This window comes from Apis cerana, linkage group LG14, assembly GCF_029169275.1.
Source record: "Apis cerana isolate GH-2021 linkage group LG14, AcerK_1.0, whole genome shotgun sequence".
NCBI classification, from domain to species: Eukaryota; Metazoa; Arthropoda; class Insecta; order Hymenoptera; family Apidae; genus Apis; species Apis cerana.
In genome coordinates, this window is record NC_083865.1 from 2,850,694 (window position 1) to 2,866,022 (window position 15,329).

The following is a 15,329-nucleotide window of genomic DNA, read 5'->3' on the forward strand; positions in this document are numbered from 1 at the left end:
GCGAATATATTTATTTATTTGAAAAATATTGGGGGGGAGGAGGATTACACGTATTACAATGACATCCATCTACACGATATCGATCTAATTTCCATCGCCTTCGCTCGTTCCGCGAATAATTTCCTTTATCGACCGACTTATTTCCCCTCCGACGATATATCTGCACTCGCCCGAGGCGCGAAGAATTTTAATACACGTGCAATTCTATGTTATTTGTCTCGATCCTATCGTTCCCTCCTCGCAAATCGATACCGCGTATCTTGCTCGGCACATCCGTAGGGAAAGATTCGATTTAACTTGTGTGTCACTGCTCTCCTCTCTATCGGAGTCGTATCGTGGTTGTTTCAATGGGTTACAAGTGGGTCTGGTGAATGGGAGAGAATAAACAATATTACGTATAAGCGTCGAATCGAGGGAGAGAGGAGGAGGAGGAGAAGAGAGAGAGAGGAATTAAAAGAGAAAAGGGGACACGGAATATCGAGTGGAAAGAGAGAATGGGGTAGAATAAAAATGGAGAAAAAAGATATAGGGAAATAAGAAATGAAATTGGGGAAGGATATCATGAAAGGGGAGAATATAAAATAAAAAAAAGGCAGGGATGGTGGAAAATGTATTGTCGAAATAATGGAACTGGAACCGTGTAGATAAGGAAAAGTTGAAAAAGAAACGTATCAGAAACGTATAAAATATAAAAGGAATTGTAGAATATTGGGAATCGAGAGAGAGAGAGAGACATTGGAGGAAAAAATTGGCGAAAGGATAAAAGGGTGGAAAGGTGAGAGTTGAAAGGAGCGAAATTTTAGAACGAGTAAAGAAAACGTGGAATATCGGATGGAAAAAAAAATAGAAGAAAAATACTGGGAATAATAATAAAACGAAAATTTAAAAAAATAGAAGAAATATTGAATGGAATGGAGTGAATAAAATACACGAAAAAAATGGATAAAAGACAAAATTATCAATTATTAAAAGCACAGAAAAACTTCAAAACTTATAAAGATGATAACAATATAATTCACATTTCTCTCACGTTCGAATATGATTCAAGTGAGAGTTAAAACAAAATGAATAAAAAAATTCAGAATAAAAAATACGGAAAATATATGTATAAAGTAGAAAATTACAGGGGAAGAAATGAAGAGATGAGAAGAAAAATAAGAGACGTGGATGAACACAATCGAAGAAAATAGATTACGAGATTAGAAAAGATTGTGGAAAGGATGACGAGATAGGGAGGAAGTTGATGGAGATTAAGATATTAAAAACGTGTGAGAAGTGGGGATTGAAATTGCGAGAGGAGGTGGCGAAAACGAGAAAAAGGAAAAGGTGGATGTAAGAATCGCCACCACTTTGTTTCTCGTCAATCGAGTTTCAGCCGCAGACTCCTGGGCATCGTAAATGTGACTCTATTGATAAATGTGTTACGATTGGTTCGTCTACTTTTTCCATTTCTATTTGCTCCAGCAAATAGTGCATCTTTGTTCCTGGATTACGAGAAAAACGTGTCCTTAAATTGCATTCCCTTCGATGGAACTGGTAATTGCTTGGGAACAACGGAATTACCAATCTTGCGTTATTGCGTTTCCTTTTTTAAATACTCTTTTAAATTAAAATTATATTTTAATAGGAGGTAGAGAAGTTGGAAAAATTATTTATGCAAATAATGTTCGTTTTGAAAAGCTGTCATATGAAAGAAATTTGGAAATTATAATAATAGTTTATCACATTTTTCTTATAATATATAAGATATAATGTAATGATTTGCATATACATATAGGGTGTTCAAAGAAAAATCGAGCAAGTTTGCCAGATGTTTGATAAATTATTAAAAAATTTTTACAAAAAGTCTTTTTCTTCGGTAAACTAACAGGAAATAAGTTAAAAATAAAATTCAAGTATAAGCTTTTTAATTTATGATCACAAATACGAAAGTGTATTGTGAATTTATCATTATTAGAATCAATTGTAGATATTTGTTCAAAAGATATTTGATTTTTTATTTTGGAATTTATTTTTCTATTCAAGATGTTGATAATTTTTCAAAAATTATTAAAAGCATTGGAAGCTTTTTTAGAATGTGAAAATAATTGAAAAATATTTTTCACTTTAAATATCTTATATTTCATCGTATGATTGTCATTTACGATACGGAGTGTGCAATTTAAATCTTTATGCGTATCTATCACGTATATATTTATGAAACAAACGTGATTTATGTTTGTGTAATTGGGATATAAAATCTATTAACAGTTTTATACCTTGATTGTTTCGTTTGCAATATCTATAATTGATTTTAAGTTGATTTATTTCACTTGAGGAAAAATAAAACAATTTATTTCCTATCAGATTTTCTGTTTGTGCAAAATTGAAAAGATGAAAAGAAGTGAATAATAGAAGCTTTCGGATAAACTGATATCTTTATTGCATATTAATAGATTTTTATCTTTTATTGCAACAAATATTTGATAATTATTTTATGCAAATTGGATAGAAGGTGTAATCGTGCTATGTTTTTTTTAGAAAATTTTATTTGAAAAAATCGTATAATAATTCTAAGTATCCATAATAAAGAAGGAATATTTTTTCAATTCATTATGTAAATTAAGTTGAAAAAAATAAGATAGAATATATTAGATTTTTCGTGATATCTCAATTTAATTTCCTTTACTTTCTTATGTTTCGTTATTATTTTTTACAAAAATAATCTTTGAAAAGATATTATTCCATATTTCCAAGTTACTTTTCTCATCTCGATTCATTTACTTAACTTTAGCTCCCCATCTACAGTACAATCTTTTATCTTCTTTGACCTTTTAATTATTTATTTTTTCTATTAACTATTTCTGTTTTGCAAGAAATTAAACTTCGCGGGGAAGAAATTCATTTATTTGCTCTGTTGCATTGCAATTTTTCTTTGTTCGATTTGTTTGACTTTAATGTCTTCCTTTTATTACTTCTTATACTCACTTTTCCTTAAATTAAACTTCTACATTTCTCGTAGTTTCATCCAGTTCCATTTGTTCGGATGCACATCAAAATCTTTTTACCCGACTTTTTAATCTCTTCATTTTCCATGGATTCTTATTTTCTTCAAAGTAAAAACATTTCATACAAAGGGAACTCATTTATCTACATCACAAATCTTATTTTGATCAATTAAAAAAATGGAAGTGTAATAAGTTGAAAAGATTAATAAGGACGAAAATGAATTAAAAATTAAATCGTAATAGAAATTTTTAATTTTTAAAAAAATTCATATTTATAATTTTTTCACAAAATACCCTTCTATTATCTTCGACCAGTCAAGGTTTTGTAAAACCGAATTTATGTTCATCTTTCTTCTTTATACTACAATGATTTGCATTGACATTCGAGCATCATTTATATATCAGAAATTATTACTTTATATCTCTATCGTATTGATTATGTGTATCATAAATATTCAAACGCAATAATTTCATCGCAATAAGCTATTATATTGGGGTGACCCAAAAGTACTTTTTGTTATTTGCATTTACGATTGTAGTGGTCAAACATTAAGAAATATGTATTTCTCATTGACATTGCGAAATTTACCAATTGAAATTATTACAAAATTAGGTATAATTATGTGTTAATTGATAAATTTGCAAATAAGTTAGTTATTTTGGAAAAGAAAATATGGAATTCTGACGCTAAAAAAATAAAGAAAATTTGTACAATATTATAAACATAAATATAAAATATCATTTAACTTGATCACTCTTTAAATATTTTTGCAAATATTATTTATCAACGCAAAGAAAAATATACATATCAATAATCTCTTACACATCACGATATATGAACATTGTAACACAAAATATCACATTATCCGTACAATTATATCATCCAGTCCACATCGTTTGCATCACACATGTGACAGAACATTCTCCTACCCATCAATGCATAACCAAGGTTATCATCACCACCAACTATAATAATAACAATCCATGAAAGAATATACGTTTATCATTGTCCCAGACCCGCTAACCAAAATCGTGACACGTGAATTAATAAACACCAATCACGTACCCGACACCGTGCCTCCATTCATCGGCCAAACGATTTACAGCCTAATCCGCTCCCCCTTTCGAGCGGAGAGGAAAGTGTCGCGCTTTTAAATTGTGTTTCCGCATCAATGAATAATTACTGAGATGAACGGAAGTGGAAACGCGATTGGAGGAGGAGCGGCATGGTGTTCCAAGCGGATTCGCGAACCGTGGGAACGATTCTGCTCTGGATGAGCCGTGCCTTCGTGGAATGTTCACCGGTGACTTCTTCCTTCTCTATCTTTCTTCTTTTTATACAGGGTGATTCGTAAATCCGTATCGATACTTTGAGAACACACTGTTCAATTAATCATGATATCACGAAATATGTGTCACGAAAATCGTGAAAATATAAATTAAAAGAGGTGGCCTCTTTTTGGAATGTTCTTTTCAATCTTCTTTATTTTCTTTTCTTTTTATACAGAGTGATTCGTAAGTATCGATATTTTAAGAAGACTGTTCAATCGATGAAACTATGAAACACACGTCATAAAAATATAATTATCTTAGAAAAGATCGTGGAACATGTTCGTTTCTTCTTTCTATATAGGGTGATACTTTGAGAACACTGTTCAGTCGATGATGAAATATTCGTTACGAAAATCGTGAAAATATAAATTAAAAAAGTGTCTCCGTGGAGTCGTAGAATGTTTACTTCTTTCTTCCAATATTTTATTCTTTCTTCTTTTTATATATATGATTTGTAAATACGTGTCGATAAGATCATGATGAAATCACACGAATTCATGTAGAAAATATATGTTAATAAGATTATAGAAATACAAATTAAAAATGGTACCTGGAAACTGATAAAATTTGGTGGTTCTTGAAAAATTATTAGTTTGTAGATTTTCTCTATTTTTCTTCTTTTTTCTTTCTTTCTTCGTTAATCTCTCGAGATTAAATCAGATTAAATTTGGTAGCACTTTTAATATACATTTTTGTGATTTTTGTAACACGTAATCTTTTAATCCATATAAAAAAAGAATCGGTGAAATTCTATCCTCAGTTAAATAATATTTTTTTCCATGTGATCTACATTGAAGTACGATAGGGATATGCTTTTATTTATGAGCCACCCGGTATATATATCCTCGCGTCGACGCGTTTGCTCGTTTTATCTGGTCGTCAAGTTCGAACTGATAAACGTCGCGAAACGTCCTCCTGTTGGGTATGTCTCGTTCGTTTACGAGTCGTGTGACGTCTTTCTCGTTCTTTATTGGATGGCTTTGTGTCACTCTTATTGCGTGTTTCTTACTTTTAGTTTTATGTACAGGTTATGTATAGATTCTCCGATTTTTGTTCTTATATTCAAAAGTCTTGTCTTCCTGTCGTTCTTAGATTAGTTTTATTGTTTTGGCGAGAAAATTAGAATTGGTTGTAAATTGCATTTACAACGAATTTATTCGATCTATTTTTTCGTTTCTTTCGTTATCTTATTTGTTTATTATTCAATATAAAAATTCTTTTTTTCTTTTGATTTTTAACGATCTTAGTTCCTTTTTACAAATCAAACTTAAACTTGTGTTAAAGATGAATAAAAATTGAAAGTTAAAAAAAGCATCGTAATAACAATCGATAATCTGTTAGGATTATAATTTATTATAATAATATCGTATTGGTAACACCAATAAAAATGTTAACAGCGAATTTTACTTTTTATAAAAAGAGGAAAATTTAATCCCATACAGAAAGTTAATCGAATGCACTTTTCTCGAGTGAAAGAGATTGTAATAAAATTTAAAATTATAATAAAATTCATGGCGCGTCTATATAAATGTGGAAGTAGGTCAATGTACTTATATAAATTTAAAATTCCTTTCAGGTTATGAATTATTTCTTAATCTAGTTTACATTATATACAAAATGTATTTTTAAGAATGCATTTATTTTTCAACTCTCGACTCCGTTCATCGTCGTCCGGATTATTTATAACCCGAGACGAATTAAACGTTGACATCTTCTGACTCGCTTGGGACGACTTTCTCAGAAATGTTTTCCACTATACACTATTCAATTTTAAATCATAATAATCGTTCGTAATTGCTCGTATATCTATCATAAAATATTAATACGTTCGTGGAACATCTTTTTTGAAGAGTCAATTTTAAAGATTGAAACACAAAAACAATTATTCATCAAATTGTCTCGTTTTCTATTCTCTCTTTCTTCATCTATAAATACGATTGCTCATAATTCGACAAATAAACTTCGATCGATTCATCGATTTTTTTGTACACCAACATTTTCGTATTCTCCAAACACATTTTTCTCCAATACCTTCGACATCCATCAATATCAGAATACCACTTAATTAATCCCCAGCCTATTCGATCAAATATACCTCCATTCAACTTGCTCATCATTATTTCATCCACTTTAATTACCAATCAATCTTCCCTCGAGTGTAAACTTAATCGAAACGAAAGAAACGGGGGCATCCCCCTAGGATTCACGTTGTCGAATGTTCAGATAACCGGAAGTTAACACGTATTTCGATAATCGAGATTCCACCGCGCACGTGTGTGTCCATGTATTTGCATGCCGTTTTACAGGGCAATAAATATTTATTAGAATTTACCGGTGTCACGGCTCCTCTCCTGCTACGTGTCACCGAAAAATCGATATGCTCGGAACTGGAATCTCGGTCGACACTTCCTTGCGCGCGATAAGACGCAACGTTACTCCCTTCTTTTTTTTCTTTCTCCCTTTTCCTTTTTTTCTTTCTTCTTTTTTAATTTCCTCGATATTAACCGAGAAAGAGAGAGAGAGAGAGAAAGAGAGGAAATGGCAAGATACGACAATAAAGGTAATAATAAAGAAACGACCGAGTGGAAAATCGAGATGGGCCAGGATGTACAGAAGCTTTGATTAATATTTATGAGAATCGGGTATCTGCATATCGATCGTCACCGCCCGTAGGGATTTCTCGTTGTATTTACATCCATTACTTATTCTCCGGTGTGTCTCCGCGATCTTTCGAGGAACGGGGACTGTCTGAATTTCGCCATCGGTATAAATTAGGGGTGAAACGCGTGTAACTTCTCCAAGGGATATCGGGAACTTAAGATGACGTGTAAGGGTAAGGTTTCCGATACACCGTGCATTTGATCGTGGTTGAATTTTGGTAGAACGTTACCATATGAATGGAAATATTTGTCGAAATATTTTCTTAGGTTGGAGGATGTATTCTTTACAATTTGAATTATTTATGAGAATTTCGATAGAGGGTCGAGATTTGTTTCGGTGAATTGATTATTTTTTACAAAAAAAAGAATTATTCTTGTCGAAACGTTATTACTTTAAGAAAATATTAATTTGTAATTTCAGATATTTTAAAGCAATATATTTCTAGATTCAAAGTCTGTATTTCATTTTTATCAATGAAATATAATAGGAAAATGAAAAAATAAAGTTTTGTCGAAGTTTCATCGATATAACTCGAGTCTCGGGAGAACTAGAAGCGAACTAAAAGAAGTTTCACTTTATCTTTCAAAGTAACAAACGAAAATTCAAGATAATAATAATAATTGTAACCATCTAAAAAAAGAAAAATTCAATTTTTGGTTTCTGAAATCTTATCTGACAGCGTGTATATTTTAACTTACGAAGATATAGATTTTTAATAGAAACAATCTTCTTCTAAAAAATTAAACTTAAATAATTTTTGAATTTAAATATTTTGTGAAGATTGATCCGAAAGTAAAAAGATACTTTTATTTTTACTTAATTTTGCAGCTGTTCTAAAAATACAAGAAATTCATTTACTAATTCAATGTATCTTCATCATTTGTCTGCAGACGTTGCCTCTTGTTTTCCATTTCCAATGCAAAGCAAAATAACAAAATTGCCTCTCAATCCGTTTCATTGATTTACCTTAAATAACGATCGAATAAAATTTTCAAGATTGTCAAAATTCATTTTAAAATCCCTCACCCTTTCCAAATGTATCGTCATTTCAGATCATATATTTACATCGACAATTTCCATTAACCTTCGTGAAGACCTTCAAAAAAAAAAAAATCTAAAATCGTTTCGACCACGTACGTTTGTTCACCCTGGAAACCTTCACCAGGTGTTGCGAGAGCGCAACCTTTACCGTAAAACGGGAACACGACGAGACAAGTACCTTAAATGGCCCGCGGTACTTTTGCTCGTTTTCAATGCCGCGACGAGAATATGACGCAACTCATTCCCCCTTCAATCTCCACGCAACACCATGCGGCTTTTACTCGCCTCTCGTCGATGTGTCTTGTTCATTTGCATATTTTCCAACTCGAACACCTGAGTTTCGTCGAGCGCTAATGGATGAAAGACGAGATGGAATCTTGGAAAACTTTTCTTATTGTAGGATCTAAGAAGATTTGCTACGTTGATTTATTACGTTGAATTAGTTAGCTTATTATTTCCATGAAATTCGAAAATGATCGGGAACTTTGGATGTTCATGTTATCGTTCGTTACTTGTAATTCTGATATTTTTTCCCTTGTTATTGAAGAGAATTGGAAATGTTAAGTTATTAAGTTGATGAACAAGTATTAAAATGGAAATTATATGTACACGTATATAGTATAGAATAATGAAATAAAATGATAGGTTGATGCATATGAAATGTAATTTCTTCAAAGAATATAATGTGATTTTTGATTCTTAATTAGAATTTCTAATTTTTACATTTTTTTACAACATGTTTATTGTTTAGGAAAAAACTTTGATTGCAATAATTTTGCATAATATGAAAAAGAGAGAGAGAGAGAGAGAAGGAAAGTATTTTTAATCTTTAATTACGGCTTATTTCAAAATCGTTCAAATTCATATTGATCTACTTTGAAATCTAAGATGATTTCATTCGTGCTTTCGATTATAAATATTATCAACGAATTTATTAGCATTCGCACATCGACCACTCTAATTCGTAATTTAAAACTATTTTCGATTATAATTTTAATATTATTCAAAAAACTCGAATATAAATCCTAACCGATTAACCTTACTTGCGCTTGTTTTCGAAATCGAATATTGGAATACGAAAATTTCTCGTGCTTCGTTAAATCGTAAAAAAAAAAAAAAAAATCGAAACACGATGTGACAGCATGATGAACTTCCTATACACAACAAGGTTCATACAATATTCACATTCAGCGAAGGCACAGTGGTGAACTGTATCGCCTGTCATTGTGCGTCACGTGCATTGCTTCCTGCAATCACGGTGCACGTTTTGCGCAGTTTAACATCCCCAGATGGACACTAATCTTCCGTTTTGGATTTACGGAGAGCGGAAATCGTTCGTGTCGCGTTGTACACTGATCGAACCACCGCCGACATTTAATACGTATGCCGTGTTTGGGGGTATCATATTTCGTGCCACGTGTATACAGAATTGAGGCTGGGTGCGAAAGAGGATGACGATTAAAACGTACGAGGAATTTGTTACGTGAAAATTGGGAATGAAAGTTTTACGAAATTTTAATTTTTTTTTTTTTTATAGTGGAAGTGAATATTTTTATGATCGATCTGATAGATACGATCGAACTTTTTTTTTGTAGGAAGTAAAGAATAATATTTTGAATAATATTATGAAAGTTGATTAAAAAGAATCGTTGTGCGCATTAGTGTTATTTGAATTGAAATTTTTCGAAGACGATACGTTTTATATTTGACAGTTATTTGGGAGACTATTTTTCTGTTTAATTTGATTCAAAGTTGAGATGAATTACTACGGGGAAAATAATATTATGATAAATTTATGGAAACGAATAAGTCTTTTCATTCTTTACGAGCTGATTATGAATAATTTTGGTTATTGGTTAACCAAGGATGATAATGATATACAAGTGAAATTCTCGTTTTATAAAAGAGAATTTTATTCGAACGCATCTATATCAATTGTAATTTGTGTTCCGTATAATTAGGCACATATGTTTATTAATGAACTCACGAACCGTATTTCCGCTATGTACTAGCGAACTTTCTGACTTCCAGGAAGAGGTTTATCAATAAGTATGTACATATAATTTCCTGGGAATTATGATCAAAGTTTCTATAAAGATTTAATATTGTTAATTAAAATTGTAATTAAATTAAATTAAATATTAAATCAATATTTTTAAAATCCAAGAGATATTTATTTTCTACTTTGAAATCGTAATTCTCTCTTCTTTGTGATAGACTTTAATTATGGTAAAATATTTTAAAAAAAAACAAATTTTCTCGCCAACTTAATATTTAAATTATACATATATAATTGTTTTTATATAATTTTTACATCTTTTTAGATCAAGTAATTCTTACAAAAAATAAACATTATAATAGATATATTTATTACATAAAAATTAAATGTATGATAAAAAAAATAATACAATGTGTGTATGAGGATTCTTAGAGAATGCATGAAACACTGAAATACAAGCATTAAATATGCTTGTGATATGAAAAAGTAAGGATGGCATTATCCTTTATTTTTAACGAATTTTGCGAGACAAAGGCAACGATGAAAGAAAGTCAATTACTATTCAAATGAATACAAGAAAATAATTCTTCATAATCTTTTCATACGCGTATAATGTATTATTTTAAAATACGTAGTAGCATTCTCACATGTATTCGTACAAATAAATATCACACTCCATAAACGAGACTCGATAATCAGTCAACGACTGAGTCAACGATTGAGCTGAATGTTAAACTAATTGTGAAGGAACCTTGATCTATAATTTCTAAGATAATGCCACTTTCATTAAGGAAATGAACAATATAATCAGATTGGATCCTGACGTCGTAATTGCTTCGTCTCCCACGCCTTTTGAAACGACCAATCACATAAACACGATCAAACTTCGTATATGTACGTTAACCTTTCGTGCGACGAACGATGCAGCAACGGATTTGCATACAAGTTTTCTTCACTTTTTCTCTCTTTCTTCCTTTCTTCCTCTTCGCACCGTCCTCCATGTCCCTCGTTCATTCGCTTACGCGAAGGCATACGGTGTACAGGGGGAGGGAGGGGCAAACACGTGTATACACGTAGAGAGGCAAGTTGGTGGCGAGCAATTAAGAAGCAATTTAGTGCATCTTCCAGGGAACGAGCTTTCACGACACGTCGTGTACATGATGATAAAGCATCATTCGTGTGGAACTCGAACTATGTATTAAATTTATCTTGGAGAGGAAAACGTGGTGACGATGATATGACGGATATGAAAAATTGATAACGATCGATCAGCTTTGATTTAATTATTTTCGGTTTGAAGTGTGTGATTTGAATTGTTTTTAGTGATTGGCTATTATTATGTGGGAAATAATCTGGTATAAAAATTATTAGGTTATGACAATGTGTAATTTAAAATAGAGGTTTAGAGAAAGGTTAGAAGAAATATAAACATGTTATTTGCCAAAGGTATACTTGAATTTGACTATTTTTAATACGTATAATATAATTTTATAATTTTTTTCATGTATTGTAATTGTTCTTAAAATTATGCAAAAATTAAATGAAAATAATTTCACGAATTACGTTATAAAATTTTATTCTAACATTCTGTATACCTTTTCGAAAAGTTTCTATTATCGATAACGACCATGATCATTATTATAATCAACTAATTCAATCAAAATTGCTACGAATTAATGCGCATGAAAACAAAGATAACAACTTTCAATAACAATTGTTAATAATAGATTTCGTTAATAATAATTACCTTAATAAGAGCTAATAATTAGAGAAGTGTTCGTACGATTCATTACATGTTACATGTTGTGAATACTAAATCAAGTTATCGATTCGAAGGTGACAAATTGTTTGTTTTCATCATTATAAAACCATTGTTTATATCATTACATGAACCAAATTTTGAAATCGAGTTGATTGGCCTCAAATTGATCAAAATTGTTCCTGTAAATACGATACCAATCAAACTTGAACGACTTTTGAAATCATTTTCGAAATCATTTATTTATTTATTTTTAGTCAAATGATTTATTATTTCGATTAATTATAGATAATATATTAATCGTACAAATTAGAAAGTCAATTGTTCAAATACAATTGCAACATTATGAAAATTTTAGAAATTAAATTGAATGATTTTACAAATTTAATTCAAGTATTTTAATTATAATATTAACTTGCAAATACTTTGATAAAATATTTTATTATTAATAGATATAATTAATGATCATTGATATTATTTCGTATGATAGAATAAGTTTTATTAAATCAAACAAATCCGAAGTAGAACACTAGGATATAGTTTATAATAATTTCTAATTGGAGAGGATTGCAAGTTTTTCTAAATTTTCTGCGCATAAATTTAAAGAGAAAAATAAAGTAATAAATAATTAATTATTTTTATCTAGTATTTATAAATATTTAAATTTAAAATCGTTTTATAAGGTGTGCCAACTAGTTTCTGCGTTTGCGCTTCGTTCAACTCGTTTTTCTTCTTTTTTTCTTTTTTCAGCGCATGCTACTGCCTACGATATAACCATGGTATAAATATTCATGAATTTTGTGGCTGCGCTCTCCCTCACTCATCTCTGTTTCACGTCCATGTCATTTTTCTCTCATCCGTTAAATGTGCGCCAGTATCTCTGCACCTTTCCATTTCTCTTCTTTTTTTTTCTTTTTTTTTTTTCCTCTTACCTTTCTCTCATCTCGTGTCACACCAACAGACTTTATATTATAGCTATAAAGAGTTTTTGCAGATATGGTTTGCGATAATTGCCTTACTGGATCAATGATCGTATCGGAATACATTTTATTTTTGATTCTTTGTAATAATGTAATTGATAATATTGAAGAAAAAAATAGAGAGAAAAATAAAGGAAGTTTAATTTAAGATTTTAAAAATATAATGTTTTGTTAAGACAGATCTGATTAGAAGATAACAACAAGATTTTTATTAATTGGAAATTAATAGATTCAAAAAGTGTGAATATATATATTTAAAAGTTGCAAAATTACATATCAATTTAAAGTAATTGATTTAACAATTTTTAATCTAAAAGTGATATAAGAATTAATGACATAAAACTCGAAAGAATCTAAATTAGAAAAATAATCTAATCTGAAAATTTAAAAGTTTCAAAATTGGATAAAATTTCTAAAACCTAAATAAATAAATAAATAAATGCATAATAGATAAAATAATTCGCAATTCTATTTATATCACTTTGTAATCGTTATTATCCTACAAATCTTCTCCCCATCGAAACGATAGTGTCGCGTTGAAAGTATCGGTGTGCATTTTCTGCTAGGAAAAGATTTAGGTACCGTTTGCATTGTCGTGTCGGTGGTCACGGATCGTCGATCCTTCCGGTCCAGCTTTCACCGTTAAGGCTCATCCTGAATGCTCTTTCGAGCGAGACAGATTGTTCCAACGCTTATTGTTCTCGTGCGACATAAATCAAGCAGGTTGATCGAGAACACCACTCTGATCGTGAATTCCTTCTTCGAGCTTAAGTGCACTGTTCCTCTATGCAGACATCTTTGTTCTTCTTCACTCTGATTCTAATTTCCTGTTCCATATTTGATCTTTTGATCTTCATTTCCTGGATAATTTATTCTTCCATTATTCTTTTGTATCAATGTTAAGTTTAAATTTAAAACATCAATAAGTATTGTAATTATTAATAGATATTATAAATTTAATTTAATTAAATAAATTTGAATTTGTTTTTGCTTCGAAAAACTAATTGTGTTGGGAATTGAGATTTAAAATAATAGAAAAATTTAATTTCACGAATAAAACTCATAAAATTCAAAATATTCGATTTGGAATCGATTTTTTATGAAATTTTGATTTTATTTTTAAGGATTATGCTTAAAGGAGTAAAATATACTCGGAAAGTATCGTTTAAAATTTAAAAAATATATATTCTTTGTTGTAATATAAAAATCAATTCAAATATTAATTTATTTGCATAATTTTTGATTAATTTTTAATTCGATAATTTCTTATTTATAATTTTTCAATTTCCAATTTACAAATTTTAGTTTTGTTATTTTTTTAGATCTAATTTCTTGAATTTCATATTTTATTTTAAAAGTTATTATTAAGTTAAAACTTTATCATTTTCTAAATTTAATTGTCGAATTTTTCTTGATATTTTTTTGTGATTTAAAACACAAGTGCCTATTTTGTTATTTTTTCACATTAAAATTTATAAATATATTATTTTCATTCTATTATTATCATCGTTTAATTTGTTCATTTGCTAGTTTTTGTAAGTAGAACTGTCGAATTCTCCGTTGTATTTTCCCTTTTCAACGACAATTATGATGATTCAATGGCGTCGAGTTGTCAAAGGAACAGGTGTCGGATGCACCCGAATAGGCGTGGAAAGAACAAACATAGGAAAAGTTGAGGAAAATAGGCGCGAACGAAAGCGGCGTTTTAACTATCCCCGGTAAAACGAGGCAGTCTTTTATTTCTTCTGCTTTCTCCTTAATTAGCGAGCTACCCACCCGCTAATTATTACGTTACTTTTACATTAGGCGGAATCCACGACGTGATTCTCTTACACGCTCCATCCGAATTCTTTCTTCCTTGTTTCTTCCTTTTTCAAATTTTATTCTTTCTTCCATCTCGTGTTTTTGCTCAAACAGAAATGAAAGAGAAGGCACAAAGATGAAATGCTCTTTAAAACGCAAAGAAAACTCTTTTAAGAGGATCGTTATATTCTTTTTTTCTTTTTCTTTCTCTTAAGTATCGAGGTTATACGACATTGTTAGTTGTTTCACGTAAGCTTGTGTGATAATTTCAACCCTCTAATAAGGCGAGTTTAAAATTATCACGTTAAATATATTATATTAACGATTAAAAATTTGAAGTTTTTCCAATTGTAGAATCTGACTTTGCTAATTCTGTTATTGATTAAATATTAATGCTATGGATATTATAATAATTTCGCGAAAGAATTTTTCGAGGTTATAAAATTCTAACTTAATTTAAGTTCGTTAAGTTCATTAATTCTTGGAATACGCTAGCTTATATCTACTATATATTTTACATGTTCATTTTTGTGTTGTATAGGAATAAATTAATAAAATTCGTGATTTTTTTGCGGAAAGAAAGTATCACGTCATCATAATTTTTAATTAAAATTCCTCGTTTCGCTTTTCTTAACGAAAGTGAAGTTTTTTAATTTCCTCATCGTAGAATATTAAAGAGTGAATATTGTGGCAATTATTATTGCTATTAAAGTCTAAATTAATGTTATAAGAAATTTTTTAAAATGTTAAGAATAAAAGAAGAACTT

The 15,329-nt window shown here is 30.1% G+C and overlaps 1 protein-coding gene and 1 long non-coding RNA gene across 22 annotated transcripts in view; one reads left to right on the forward strand and one right to left on the reverse strand.

Moving 5' to 3' along the window:
• LOC108004431 (kazrin) overlaps positions 1-15,329 on the forward strand; it is a 166,854-nt gene that overhangs the window by 70,506 nt on the left and 81,019 nt on the right. The window lies entirely within an intron of this gene.
• LOC108004432 (uncharacterized) lies at positions 3,217-5,197 on the reverse strand. Its single transcript, XR_001767230.3, has 2 exons — positions 4,870-5,197; positions 3,217-4,754 (listed from the first exon to the last, which is right to left on the reverse strand). It is a non-coding gene; the product is annotated as an uncharacterized LOC108004432 (long non-coding RNA).